Raw genomic sequence first — 13911 nt, forward strand, 5'->3', positions numbered from 1 at the left:
CACTGTTTTAAATGCATCGTGGTCTCACTGTTCATAATCAATGCTGCTCTCACTGTTTGCAATACATGGTTCTCTCACTGTTTATAGTGCATGGTGCTCTCACTGTTTATAATGCACGGTGCTCTTACTGTTTATAATGCATGGTGCTCTCACTGTTTATAATGCATATTGGTCTCACTGTTCATAATCAATGCTGCTCTCACTGATTATAATGCATGGTGCTCTCACTGTTTATAATGCATGTTGCTCTCACTGTTTATAATGTACGGTGCTCTCACTGTTTATAATGCACGGTGCTCTAACTGTTTAAAATGCATATTGGTCTCACTGTTCATAATCAATGCTGCTCTCACTGTTTGTCATGCATGGTGCTCTCACTTTTTTAAATGCATGGTGCTCTCACTGATAACAATGCATGGTGCTCTCACTTTTATAATGCATGGTGCTCTCACTTTTATAATGCATGTTGCTCTCTTAAAATCTATCGATTTCAGCTTTGAATATAACTCAACGACTGAGCATCCACAGCCCTCTGGGTTGTAGAGAATTCCAAAGATTCACAATCCTTCGAGTGAAGAAATGTTTCCTCATGTCGGTCCTAAATGGCCGACCCCTCATCTTGAGAGTATGAGCTCTCGTTCTTGACTCTCCCGCCAGGGGAATCAGACTCTCAGCATCCACACTGCCAAGCCGTCTAAGAATTTTATACATTTCAATGCGATCAACTCTCATTCTTCTAAACTCCAACCAATATTGTCCAATTTTGCACAATATTTCCTCATACTACAATTGCAGCAAGACCTCCTCACTCTTATATTCCAACACCCTTCCAAAAAAGGCTAACATATCATTTCCCTTCCTCACTCTCATTCGACCCTTGGCAAATCAGTATTTCCAGCATGTTTTTCCTCTTTTCCTTCGATAGGGAAAATAAATGAAGGTTGATAACATTTTACTGCAATTACACTCGATTCTGTCTTGGAAACAATTTCCAACTGAACTGCATCAAATTCGATTGTAAACTGAAGAGTTTCTGATGGAAATAAACTGATAAGAACACTTAATTGCGATGGCCGGGAATCGAACCCGGGTCAACTGCTTGGAAGGCAGCTATGCTCACCACTATACCACCATCGCTGAAAATAATCAACATTAAAATAGTTCCCAAACATCAGATCCTGAACAGACACTGCAGGCTGTTGGATTTTGTTCTTCATTTTCACTGGTTTCTGACGGATCCTTTCTCGCTCTGTTGCAGTTCCTGTTTCCGCCCAGTAGATTTCACCAACCCCCAATCAATGGAAATTCCACACCAGCCAGTAATTCTTCACCTGATATCGGACTGAAGAGACAGTCGATACCTGCAATACTTGACCAGCTGGAAATACATTTTACCACAGCTCACATCAGCCATTGAGTAAAGTTAAATAATTCCATTAAATCATTACAGAGACCTGACTACCAACTGGGCAGGAATGGCAGCTTAATATTCAAGTCCATAAGAACTTTAAAAAGGACAGGGAAATAGGGAAAGGAGGAGGAGCAGCAATATTACTAAAGGTCAATATTACAGCAGTTCAAAGATAGAATATCAGTGAGGGTGAGCGGGCAGTGTAAACACTCTGAGAGAGACACATCACAAGTACCCCCACTGTACTCCTCCAGAAGGTATAAGAAGGGCGAGTGCGGGAGGATTTCTTCATTCTTTGTGAAAGTGTTTGTGAGATTGTGGAAATGTCTGGAAGAGGAAAAACCGGCGGTAAAGCTCGATCCAAGGCCAAGTCTCGCTCCTCCCGGGGCGGACTGCAGTTCCCTGTTACCCGTGTTCACAGGCTCCTGCGAAAGGGGAACTATGCTGAACGTGTGGGTGCCGGAGCCCCGGTCTATCTGGCTGCTGTGCATCAAGTATCTGACGGCTGAAATCCTCGAGCTGCCCGGCAAAGCGGCCCTGGACAAACAAGAAGACCCGCATCATCCCCAGACACCTGTGCAGCTGGCCATCCGCAACGACGAGGAGCTCAACAAGCTGCTGGGACGGGTGACCATCGCTCAGGGTGTTGTCTGATATCCAGGCCGTGCTGATGCCGAAGAAAACCAGCATTGTGAGCTCCAAGAGCAAGTAAACCGGCCAAGGCTTAATCTGATAACCCAAAGGACAGGACCAACCTTATTGAAATCTTTGAAGAAGGAACAGAAAGTGTAGACAAGTTTAATGCAGTAGATGTGATATATTTGGGTTTTCCGAAGGCCTTCTATAATGTACCACATTGTAGATTCATGGCTAAGTTCAGAGCAAGTGGAGTCAGGTCAGGTGGCAGAATGAACAGTAAGTTGGGTACAAAATTGAAAGCCGAGAATAGAGGTTAAGGGTCGCTACTCAGAGTGGCAAAACGTGGGAAGTGGAGTTCCAGGTGATGGGACCACTGTTCTTCACAATTTACATTAACGATTTGGATTCGGGAATCGGAAGTACAATTCCAAAATTTGTGCACGACACCAAATTGGGGGATTTAGTTAATACAAAGGAAGAATGCATCAAAATGCAAGAGGACATTAATAAACTTGCAGAATGAAGAATCAGGAGGTCACACACTGCTTGGATAATAAGAGTCTAAACGGGATAGAGGAGCAAAGGGATCTCGTGGGACAGATACACAAATTACTAAAAGTAACGACCCAGGTTAATCAGGTCATAAAAAGACAAATCAAACACTAGGATTCATTTCTAGAGGGATAGAGTTGAAAAGCAAAGAAGTTATGTTAAACTTGTATAGAACCTTGTTTAGACCAGACTTGGAATACTGCGAACAGGTCTCGTCTCCATATTATAGACATAGGGGCACTGGAGAAGGTGCAAACAAGATTCACAAGGATGATACCAGAAATGAGAGGATATTCTTATCAGGAAAGACTGAACAGACTGGGTCTCGTTTCAGAAGAAAAGAGAAGGCTGAGGGTTGATCTGATCGAAATTTTTAAGATAATGATAGGGTTTGTTAGGATAGATGCAGAGAAAATGTTTCCACTTGTGGGGAGTCCAAAACTTCAGGTAATGAATATGGAATAGTCGCCAATGAATCAAATAGGGAATTCAGGAGAAATTGCTTTACCCAGAGAGTGGATAGAATGTGGAACTTTCAACTACAAGGAGTAGCTGAGACAAATAACATCGGGGCATTTAAGGGGAAGATAGATCAGCACATGAGGGAGAAAGGAATAGAAGGATATGCCGATAGGGTTAGATGAAGTAAGGAAGGAGGAGGCTCATGAGCAGCATAAACACCGGCATAGATTAGTTGGGCCGAATGGCCTGTTTCTGTGCTGTAGTTTCAATGTAACTCGGTGTAAAGGCTCTTTTCAGAGCCACCCTCTGTATCTGTGAAAGGCCTGGTTACTGTCTGAAGGGAGACGCTGATATGCTACCAGTGTGGCTTTGAGCTGCTTTTTTCTCGTTGTGGACGAGATGAGGTATTAATGGGACTGGAGTCGGGGCAGTGACTACAGTCCGGTACTTTAAACGGTGACTTATAGACCCCAGCCCACACATCACCAGATTTCTTGTATTTATTTAAACTACTTGCCATGCTGTGCTCGTAAAGAATCACCAGAACTGCTCGATTAACCTTTCTACATCTGTGGAATTCAGCGCTTCGCTCCGTTTCTGTTCTATTTGTTGGATTATTTACATAACGCATCAAACTCACTGGGGAATCACTGAAATGTAACTCTGTACAGAAACAAATAACAGTGAATTGCCTGGTGCCCAGGAGATCAGGAACATTACTCACCTTTCGTCCTGTTAACGAGTAAACCGTGTTTAGAGTCCACCGACCCGCTTTGGTTCCATATGGGGGATTAAACAGAGAAATCGGGAGGGGAGGAGACAGAGTGACAGAGCGGAGAGCGGCCTCTGATCTTCCAGCTCCACCTCCAGTTCTCTCCATCCGACAGTTTCAAACCGTTTATCGATAATAGAACCGAACCTCAGCGCTCCGCACAAACCCTGACAGACCCGGGCTTCATATTCAAGGATTCCCAAAACCCGAAGCTTTCAAATAAGCCCCGTTACAATGAGAAATCGTTAATATTCCTGCCTAAATACAGTCCATTCAATAACAAGTCAACTCGGCTCCTCCATTTCAGTCTGTTTCCCTGTTCTATCTCCCCACACATCCCCTCCCAGACGGGTTCAGCGTTTCACAAACACCTTATTCCAGCTTATTTGGAGAATCTCATGTGTTGGGGTTTGAGTTATGACGCGGAGTTTCTCCGCCAGTGTTACCGTCTCACAGAGACTCTCGCCCTGAATCTGTGAAAAGATCATGACCATGAACTGGGACTGGAGCCGAACACATCCCCAGTTACAGTGAGGCCCGGCCCGGACATCTCATTCTCTCTATTTTATATCAGACAGTATCCCACTTTCATGTCCAGCAATAGAGAGAGAGAGACAGTATCAGTCTTACACTCCCGATCTGTGTCCAAATCACGCTCAATAGCAGTATCCACCTTCATATACAGCACCAGAGAGAGAGAGAGGGAGGCAGACACCGTGAGAGAGACAGAGAGAGCGGTGAGACACAGTGACAGACAGACGTTAACAGTATTAGTTCCAGACTGACCGGTAAAGTGCCGTTTTATCCAGAAAGATCGCGTTGGAGAGACAGAAGATGCAATCTCATCTCTCACTGATATTGTACAAGGGTCAGAAACACTATTAATCCCACACTCGGGGACAGTACAGAGAGGGACAGAAACAATGGGTCACATTTAACCCTCTAATGCCTGTTGTACTATCTGCAGTTTTACAGCTCAGGGCTGTTCGATATTACTCTCAGTGACCTACAGTTTCACTCCGGTTAAATTAATCTGCGACTGTTGCTGCCTGATATTAACCCCACACGGTCCCAGCAAATACACCGACTCCCACTTTCCTCCCATGTTTCTCCAGGATTGGTTTGAGAAATCCTCTCTCAGTCACACATTATAGGGGCCATTAATGAAGAGAATCCATTGGCTGATTTCACAGCCGCTCACTTTATCTCTGAAAGGCATTTCCCATCAAAAGACCCCGAGAGAAACAGCAGGGATGGAAACATCTAGTTTAATAGTTGGAGATTGTAAAGTCAGTCTGGATTCCAGCGTTCGGCACTGGTGGAATCCCATCTGTTTCCCATTCTGGTGCCTGTTCCTGCACTGCCTGTGGACCCCATTCCTATGACCTCTCCCCCAGACGCACTTCCATTGCTCGGAAAAATTCCAATTGGGGATAGTTTCCATCGATTTCTGGATTGTGAATTGTGGGCGCCATTCCCTCAGTGAGCGGAAGAAGATGGTTTAAAACAGCCGGGAATGGAGAGATCACGGCCCCCGGGGGAAGGGAGCAAAGAGCAGCCTCGTTACAGCAGATGATCGCTTCGGGACCGTGTCGGCAGATGGGCTCAGAGATCGGCATTGAGTCCGGGGGAAGTTCAGGGGGAGTCCGGGGGGCTGTTTGTAAGAGTCGAAGTGGATCAGGAACTGGTCCCGGAACATGGAGTGAGAGGGGGGAAGGGAGAGGTCATTCTCGGGCTGTGTGTGTACAGCGTGTGTCCAGGGGAAAGGAGAGAGAATGGGAAGGACCTGCTATTAAAATCATTGCTGCTTTCTCTCCCCAAACCAGTAGTGAATGGTCCTGGTTTAGTTCCAGCCTCACCCTGTTTATTGTTATTGGACAGTGAAGAGTGGAAACAGAGCCGGACAGTAAGGATGTGGGGAGTTATACAAAGAGCATCTATTGCAGGCATCAGGTGAGAAGTGTGAAGGACACAATTTAAACAGCGGCTGTTTGGTTTCGGTTGAACGGTTAGTCCCATGGGAGAGGGGATTAGAAACCTGACCTGTACAAAGGTCCCTGCCCCATCGGGTCGTCCCATTCATGGATCAGTGCAGGGGTTGGGCCGTGTCTGGATGTCATTAAATTGTTGTAAAACAGCCCAACACACCTGGTATGCAGAAGCTGAGTGCTGCAGTACTGCAGTGGAGTCAGACACTGACACTGTTTGTATCACTGGATTTCATTTGTGGATATTCAAAATGATCATTAACAGAGATATTAAACTGATCACTTCTGTATTTTCTACCTCACATGTTCCTGAGTAACAAGAGATAATTTTCTTTCTCCAGGCAAACCCTTGAACGATCCAGAATAAATGTGATGCTTCCTCCACCCGAGGCAGAAGGAACAATGCAGCCAGCTCCTTCTCACACACAGTAAGTATATTATCACTCACAGAGCACAGAGACACAGACAGGTCATCAGTTCCACAGTCTCAGACAGCAGAAGTAGTCAGTCCCGCACTGATCACAATTTCCAGAGACACATTTTCAATCCAACAGTCAAGCAGAGTAGGCGAGGCTGGCACTGTTCCATTCCCCCTAACTCAGTCCCGCTGACAGGTAGATACAAAAATCCCAGTCCAAAATCACACTCTCAGAGTGAAAGGCACTGTGTCAATCTCACAATAGAGCAAAATTAGCTACGAATTAAATACCAGATAGAAATCACACATGGTACCCGATTCAAAGGTACAGAATGAATCCCAATAATGTACCCCGAGATTCAAATTGAATACTAGCCCAGAACTCTCACACATGACTTTAATACATGCAATATCCATTCGAAAAGTGTATCATATGATACAAATTGCACACAAGTCCAAAACTCAGGTAGAGTATCAGATTGAGAAATATTGAAAGATAGTAAACCTGAGAAACAAATTAGATACTTGTTCAGAATGTACTCGTAGAATGAGATTTAAAGATAGATTGTCAATTCTATTAGTGCAGACTGAGATACACATTACATACCAGTCCAAAAATCTCATACAATATTAGATTGAAAGATACGGTGTCAATTCTATTTCTACAGACTGATCTACACATTACATACCAATTCAAAAATGTCACCTTATCAGTTTGAAAGATACATTAATATCCACAACATTACTCACAGAGATACAGATTTAATAGTACTCCAAAAAGCACACAAATTATCGGATTAAAACCTCCAGCATCATATCCTAAAGTATGTCCATATTTACCAATTAAACAATGAGTAAAACTATTTAAACATCGAGATATTAAAGCTACAATATTGAACGCCATAATGTAACCTGTACAGAATAATTACGTACAGATACAGAATGAATCTCACATTCAGAGACAGTACCAGAGACATAGAGACACAGAATGACTCCAACTCTCACAGATGCAGAAGGAATCCCAAACTCACATACAGTACAAGAGACTGACAGACACACAGTTAATCCCACACTCACACACAGTGCCAGAGACTGACAGGTACAGTATGAATCCAACACTAACATGCATTATGAGTAACTGCATATTTAGGATGAATTCAACTCCCACATACAGTACTGGAGACTGTATATACAGAATGAATCCCACAATCACATGCATTATGAGTAACTGCATATCTAGGATGAATTCAACTCCCACATACAGTACTGGAGACTGTATATACAGAATGAATCCCACACTCACATGGAGTACCAGAGACTGACAGATACCGAAAGATTCCCACACTAACACACAGTTTTATATAAAGAATTAATCACAAACTCTCACACACACTGCTGACAAGATACAGAATCAATTCCAAACTCACACACATATCAGATAGTGACAGATACAGATGAATCCCACACTCACACACAGTACCAGAGACTGACAGATACAGAATGAATCCCACACTCACACACAGTACCAGAGACTGACAGACACAGAATGAATCCTACACTCACACACAGTACCAGAGACTGACAGATACAGAATGAATCCCACACTCACACACAGTACCAGAGACTGACAGATACAGAATGAATCTCACACTCACACACAGTACCAGAGACTGACAGATGCAGAATGAACCCCACACTCACACACAGTACCAGAGACTGACAGATACAGAATGAATCCCACACTCACACACAGTACCAGAGACTGACAGATACAGAATGAATCCCACACTCACACACAGTACCAGAGACTGACAGATACAGAATGAATCCCACACTCACACACAGTACCAGAGACTGACAGATACAGAATGAATCCCACACTCACACACAGTACCAGAGACTGACAGATGCAGAATGAATCCCACACTCACACACAGTACCAGAGACAGACAGATACAGAATGAATCCCACACTCACTCACAGTACCAGAGACTGACAGATACAGAATGAATCCCACACTCACACACAGTACCAGAGACTGACAGATACAGAATGAATCCCACACTCACACACAGTACCAGAGACTGACAGATACAGAATGAATCCCACACTCACACACAGTACCAGAGACTGACAGATACAGAATGAATCCCACACTCACACACAGTACCAGAGACTGACAGATGCAGAATGAATCCCACACTCACACACAGTACCAGAGACAGACAGATACAGAATGAATCCCACACTCACACACAGTACCAGAGACTGACAGATACAGAATGAATCCCACACTCACACACAGTACCAGAGACTGACAGATACAGAATGAATCCCACACTCACACACAGTACCAGAGACTGACAGATACAGAATGAATCCCACACTCACACACAGTACCAGAGACTGACAGATAAAGAATGACTCCCACACTCACACACAGTACCAGAGACTGACAGATACAGAATGAATCCCACACTCACACACAGTACCAGAGACTGACAGATACAGAATGAATCCCACACTCACACACAGTACCAGAGACTGACAGATAAAGAATGACTCCCACACTCATACACAGTACCAGAGACTGACAGATACAGAATGAATCCCACACTCACACACAGTACCAGAGACTGACAGATACAGAATGAATCCCACACTCACACACAGTACCAGAGACTGACAGATACAGAATGAATCCCACACTCACACACAGTACCAGAGACTGACAGATACAGAATGAATCCCACACTCACACACAGTTCCAGAGACAGACAGATACAGAATGAATCCCACACTCACACACAGTACCAGAGACTGTCGCAGCATGAAATGGTCCTTATCAAAGTCACAAATGATACCCTATGTGACTACCACCATGATAAACTATCCCTCCTTATCCTTCCCAAATACAATATCTCAACGTGCTGTTATGCTGTTAGTCTAGTTTCCTCTCTCTGCTTTTATTTGGAATGTGTTGCTTTTCCATCTGATAACACTTGGTATCATCGTATTATGTTAGTCCACAAGAGGAGATCATTCGGCCCATCGTGCCTGTGCCGGGTCAAACACACGTATTCGTTCAAGATTCGTTCAGAGATAGATTGAGTGCTTTGTTATCAGAAAATTGCCTGTACCCCCACAGTCTACAGCTTTCCTCCTCGCTATCAACCACACGGCCTATTTTTGTGTCACCCGCAAATGTCTTTATCATGCCTCCGACGTTTAAGTCCAAATCGTTCATGGATACCACAAAAATCAAAGGACCAAGTACCGAGCCCTGCGGCACCCCACTGGAAACAGCCTTCCATCCGCAAAAACACCCGTCGGCCATTAACTTCCTGCCACTGAGCCAATTTTGGATCCAACAAGCCGCATTCCCTTGTATCCCATGGGCCTTTACTTTTTTGACCAATCTGCCATGTGGGAACTTTTCAAAAGGCTTGCTAAAATCCACGTAGACTACATCAATTGCGCTACCCTCATTGATCCTGCTTGTCAACTCCTCGAAAAATTCAATCAGGTTAGTCAGACACGACCTCCCCTTGACAAATCCATGTTGACTGCCCTTGATTCATCCGTGACTTTCGAAGTGACAGTTCATCCGATCCCTCAGAATTGATTGCAATAATTCGAAATTGAGTCTTTCTCCTGCTTGCTGTCATGACAGATCAGGCGGTGAACAATACTCAGGCCCGGCCAGCTCAGTCGGACAGAGCACGAAGTTTTTAATCGTGGGTTCGAGCTCCACGTTGGGTGAGTAACATTTTAAACTTTTATGATGCTTTCACTGGCCAACAGTGCAGAAATGATGCAGAATGAAACATGAAATCGGTCGTCAGGATGGCCGAGCGGTCTAAGGCGCTGCGTTCAGGTCGCAGTCTCTTCTGGAGGCGTGGGTTCGAATCCCACTTCTGACATTTGTTATCTTTACTGTTACGTGGAAATATTTTATTTGTGGATTGGGCTGCAGCTGATTTTCCTGCCAAGTCGATTTTCTCCTCCCACAAAAGCAACTGGCTTTGTCATGCAGATGTGACTTGAGAAGTTTCGAACGGTGAAATGGTTCACATATTAATGACCTGGACAAAGAAATAGAACAGCAGTGGGAAACATTTAAAACGGTGATCAATAGAGTCCAGGAGAAATATATCCCACTAAAAAGTAAGAACAAACTAGCCAGAAATGACACACCAGGGATGAATAAAGAAATAAGGTCAAAATTGAAACTGAAGAAAAAGGCCCACACTGGACAATAAAGGAGAGGGGGAATGTGAAAAGACTGGGAAAGAAGTCTAAAGAACTATTAGAAAGGCAAAAAGGAATATCAAAAAAAGCAAAGTATTCTGGACACATCAACAGCCAAAGAAAGTTTAGGATAGGAATAGGGTCACTAAGGGATACACACGACAAACTCACAGGCAATGACAGCGAAATGGCAGAAATATTAAATAATCACTTTTCTTCAGTATTTACCAGGGAGACCAGCATTGAGTGCATGACAGTGGAAGAAGAGATCAAAAAAATATAAAGACATTTAAGATCGAAAGGGGGGGAGATAATTGATAATCTCATCAAACTGAGAGGGGAAATTTCCTGTTAGGTGCCTAACCAGAGTTTTAAACCGCTCACCCACGCTAATTTCCGTATTACTGTTCAGATTCATTTCACAGGGACACGATTACTGTGCACCATTTAGAGAGGCTCAGTGAAAGGCGGAAATTGATCTATTAATGGAATCATGGAATAGGACAGCGCCATTCTAATGCCATTCGGCCCGTCGTGCCTGTGCCTGCTCTCTGAAAGAGCTGTCCAGTTAGTCCCACTCGCCTGCTGTTTCCCCATAGCCCTGAAAATGTTTCCATTCAAGCGTTTATCCAATTCCCTTTTGAAAACTGTGAGTTAAAAAAACAATATTGAAAGGGGTGCTGGGGCCTCTGCAGCGTCAATGAAGTTATCAAGATGTTTCTTTACACATGGTATGTTGTGCAATCATCCTGAAATATCTTCAATATCCAACACAAATTGAATTGCAAACCTGACGGACCAACACTGGAAAACAAGTCACGAGTGAACGCAAATCATCTGGGACCCGTTTTCAGCCTCACGGCACTTCAAGTAAAGTGAAATGACTTTGCATTGAAAAGATTTGGAACTTGCATCTGTGCCTTTATCTGTTCCATTTCTTAAAGTTGCTGGTGTCTGATGATGTACACGCCTCTGCTCCCTCTATTGAACAAGAAAGGAGGTGTTTGACGTTGACGGGACCTGTTGGTTATGAGCTCATCCTTTACATTGAGTGTGTTCGCGTCTTTTGAACGGCGTCAACTTTCGCCCAGCGGTGAACTTCACAACAAACAAGTTCATCACCGTCTCACCGCGGGCGCTGACTGACATGTTTATTGTTATTTCTTTCAGACCTAAATAAATAGGAACCGTGATTTTAAATTTGCACTAAGTGATTTTTAGGTAGTCGCCTTTAAATGTTTCACAGGCGACTCCTAATTTATGATCGTCCGCCATTTCTCCAGCCGTTTTGAAAACAAAACATGTCTCTGCTTTTCGCGTCTTTTTTCGAAAGGGAAAAAAATATATTTCCCGTGACCTCTGAAGGATGTACAAGGACATTTCAGAAAGCTGAAGCAAGTTCACCGAGCTTAAATCGTCTGACCACGTTAAAGGCGCTATATACATATATATAAATATATATATATATATATATATATATATGCAAGTCATTGCTGTCTGTTTCTGTGGCTGTCTTTTTTATATGTGTGTCCATCTGCAGGTCAATTTTGAATCAATACCAGTGTTCGTGTCAGTTTGTTGCATGAAATAAATGAGAGTATCAGGCGCTCCCCTCCCTGCCACTGGGTCGGTACTGAGTCAGGGTTTAGACCAAACTTCTGGGTTTTTTTGTGAAAAAGCAATTAAAACCTTCATTCGGGAATGATCCAGTCTCATGTGAGCGGTGAAAGAAACACTGACCCCGATGTGATGTGAACATGCAGCCTTTTGATCTGGAGTCAGACCTTTGCACCACGCGCTCTGAAGACAGGATCCTGGATGTTATCATTTATATGAATGTTTCTCAAACACCGTTTCATTTATCCCACCTTGGTTGAATCGATGGGGCTTATCAAATCCCCGCCAGATCCCACCGGGAATGAGACAGTATTGGAAGCAGCCTTCACCCCCACGATCACGTTGGCTTTCATCGCCTGCTCTCAGCGGACTGCATGAACAGGGCTGGGAGATATGGACTTTGATCATATTATTCAGCAATGTGAATCGTTAAATATTTACTAATTTTTAATGGGAACAAGGTTTTAAAATGTTTCTGCCTGGTTTCGAACCGGGGACTTTTCGCGTGTAAGGCGAACGTGATAACCACTACACTACGGAAACCTGATACTGCAAACTCCGTGTTAGGGATATAACCCCTCAGCCAAACTAATTTCCGCATTACTGTCCAGGAGCTCGTTTCACAGAGATACATTTACTGCGCTGTATTTCGGAAGGCTGCAGAGAAGGACAGGTAGCGATGGTCAGGCAGGGAATCCCAGAGCATCGCGCCGACACAAACATTTCACTGTTTTTTTTCATGTGCCTGATATCCGACCGCAGTGTAAATTATGGCGAATCAGGCATGCTCAGATCACATTGTTCACAGAATGCTTTCTTGCAGCCAAATCACACATTAGAAAACGTGAAATGAGATGAAGAGATCGGAGCCATTTAAAGTGCTCCCAGTTACTGCAGATCAGGAATTAAAACCTGGCACCGGCTTCAGGTCGATCAGAATGAGGCAATGAATCCGAAAGTGGGAAGAAAAAAAGCGCAATTTTCGTCCCTGGGTGGGCTCGAACCACCAACCTTTCGGTTAACAGCCGAACGCGCTAACCGATTGCGCCACAGAAACCGCCCGGTGCTTGTGCTTGCTAGATACACTAAAGCAGCGTGTCACCTTCCCAAAGTTACATGTTGCAGCCACAGAAATGCAATTGTCCACTATCAGTCTTACTTTTCCAGAAATAAAGGATGGGACATTGTTTATGGAAACGGTCTGGTCTCGCTCACAGCATCGATATCACCGCGAACCAGCTCTCCTGCAACCGGCGCCCCCACCGGTGCTTTGTCTGTTATTGAGTCGGACTATGGGAGAACCTTCGCCACACGGACTCCAGCGATTCGAGAAGGCGGCTCACCACCACCTTCTCAAGGGCAATCAGGGATGGGCAATAAATGCCGGCCTCGCCAGTGACGCCCACAACCCATGAACGAATGAAGAAAAAGTATTCTGAGCGTCCTGACGCTCATGTCAGGTTTTGATCCCTGATCTGCAGTAACTGGGAGCGCTTTAAATGGCTCCGACCTCTTAATTTCACCCACAACATCAGAGTAACTGTTCCAGGGGGACATGCCGACTCAACTGCGTCTTGGCCGCCTCTCTGCTCAGTCCTTTATTCGCCTCCAATTCCGTTTCCCAAAGCGTATCTACAGATACACAAAGCTCTTTGTCATTTCGGTTCCTTTCGATTTGTCCAGCTCCCGATTGGCAATAATTTGCAAACCTGGTTGCAGCCCTCCGCCTTCCATCGTGTCCAGGGATGGGTTATGTGGAGAGACTGGAGAAGCTGGGATTGTTCTCCTTCGAGCAAAAAAA

General features: G+C 44.3%; 4 non-coding genes across 4 annotated transcripts; 1 reads left to right on the plus strand and 3 right to left on the minus strand.

Annotated features, from left to right (window-relative positions):
- Positions 1 to 1065: 1065 nt before the first annotated feature.
- On the minus strand, positions 1066 to 1137 carry trnag-ucc (transfer RNA glycine (anticodon UCC)). The gene has a single exon. It is a non-coding gene; the product is annotated as a tRNA-Gly (tRNA).
- Positions 1138 to 10082: 8945 nt separating this feature from the next.
- trnal-cag (transfer RNA leucine (anticodon CAG)) lies at positions 10083 to 10165 on the plus strand. Its single transcript has one exon. It is a non-coding gene; the product is annotated as a tRNA-Leu (tRNA).
- Positions 10166 to 12580: 2415 nt separating this feature from the next.
- Positions 12581 to 12653, minus strand: trnav-uac (transfer RNA valine (anticodon UAC)). Its single transcript has one exon. It is a non-coding gene; the product is annotated as a tRNA-Val (tRNA).
- A 440-nt stretch (positions 12654 to 13093) lies between these two features.
- Positions 13094 to 13167, minus strand: trnan-guu (transfer RNA asparagine (anticodon GUU)). Its single transcript has one exon. It is a non-coding gene; the product is annotated as a tRNA-Asn (tRNA).
- Positions 13168 to 13911: the final 744 nt, after the last annotated feature.

The sequence above is a fragment of the Heptranchias perlo genome, unplaced genomic scaffold (assembly GCF_035084215.1).
Source record: "Heptranchias perlo isolate sHepPer1 unplaced genomic scaffold, sHepPer1.hap1 HAP1_SCAFFOLD_50, whole genome shotgun sequence".
In the NCBI taxonomy this organism is placed as follows: Eukaryota; Metazoa; Chordata; class Chondrichthyes; order Hexanchiformes; family Hexanchidae; genus Heptranchias; species Heptranchias perlo.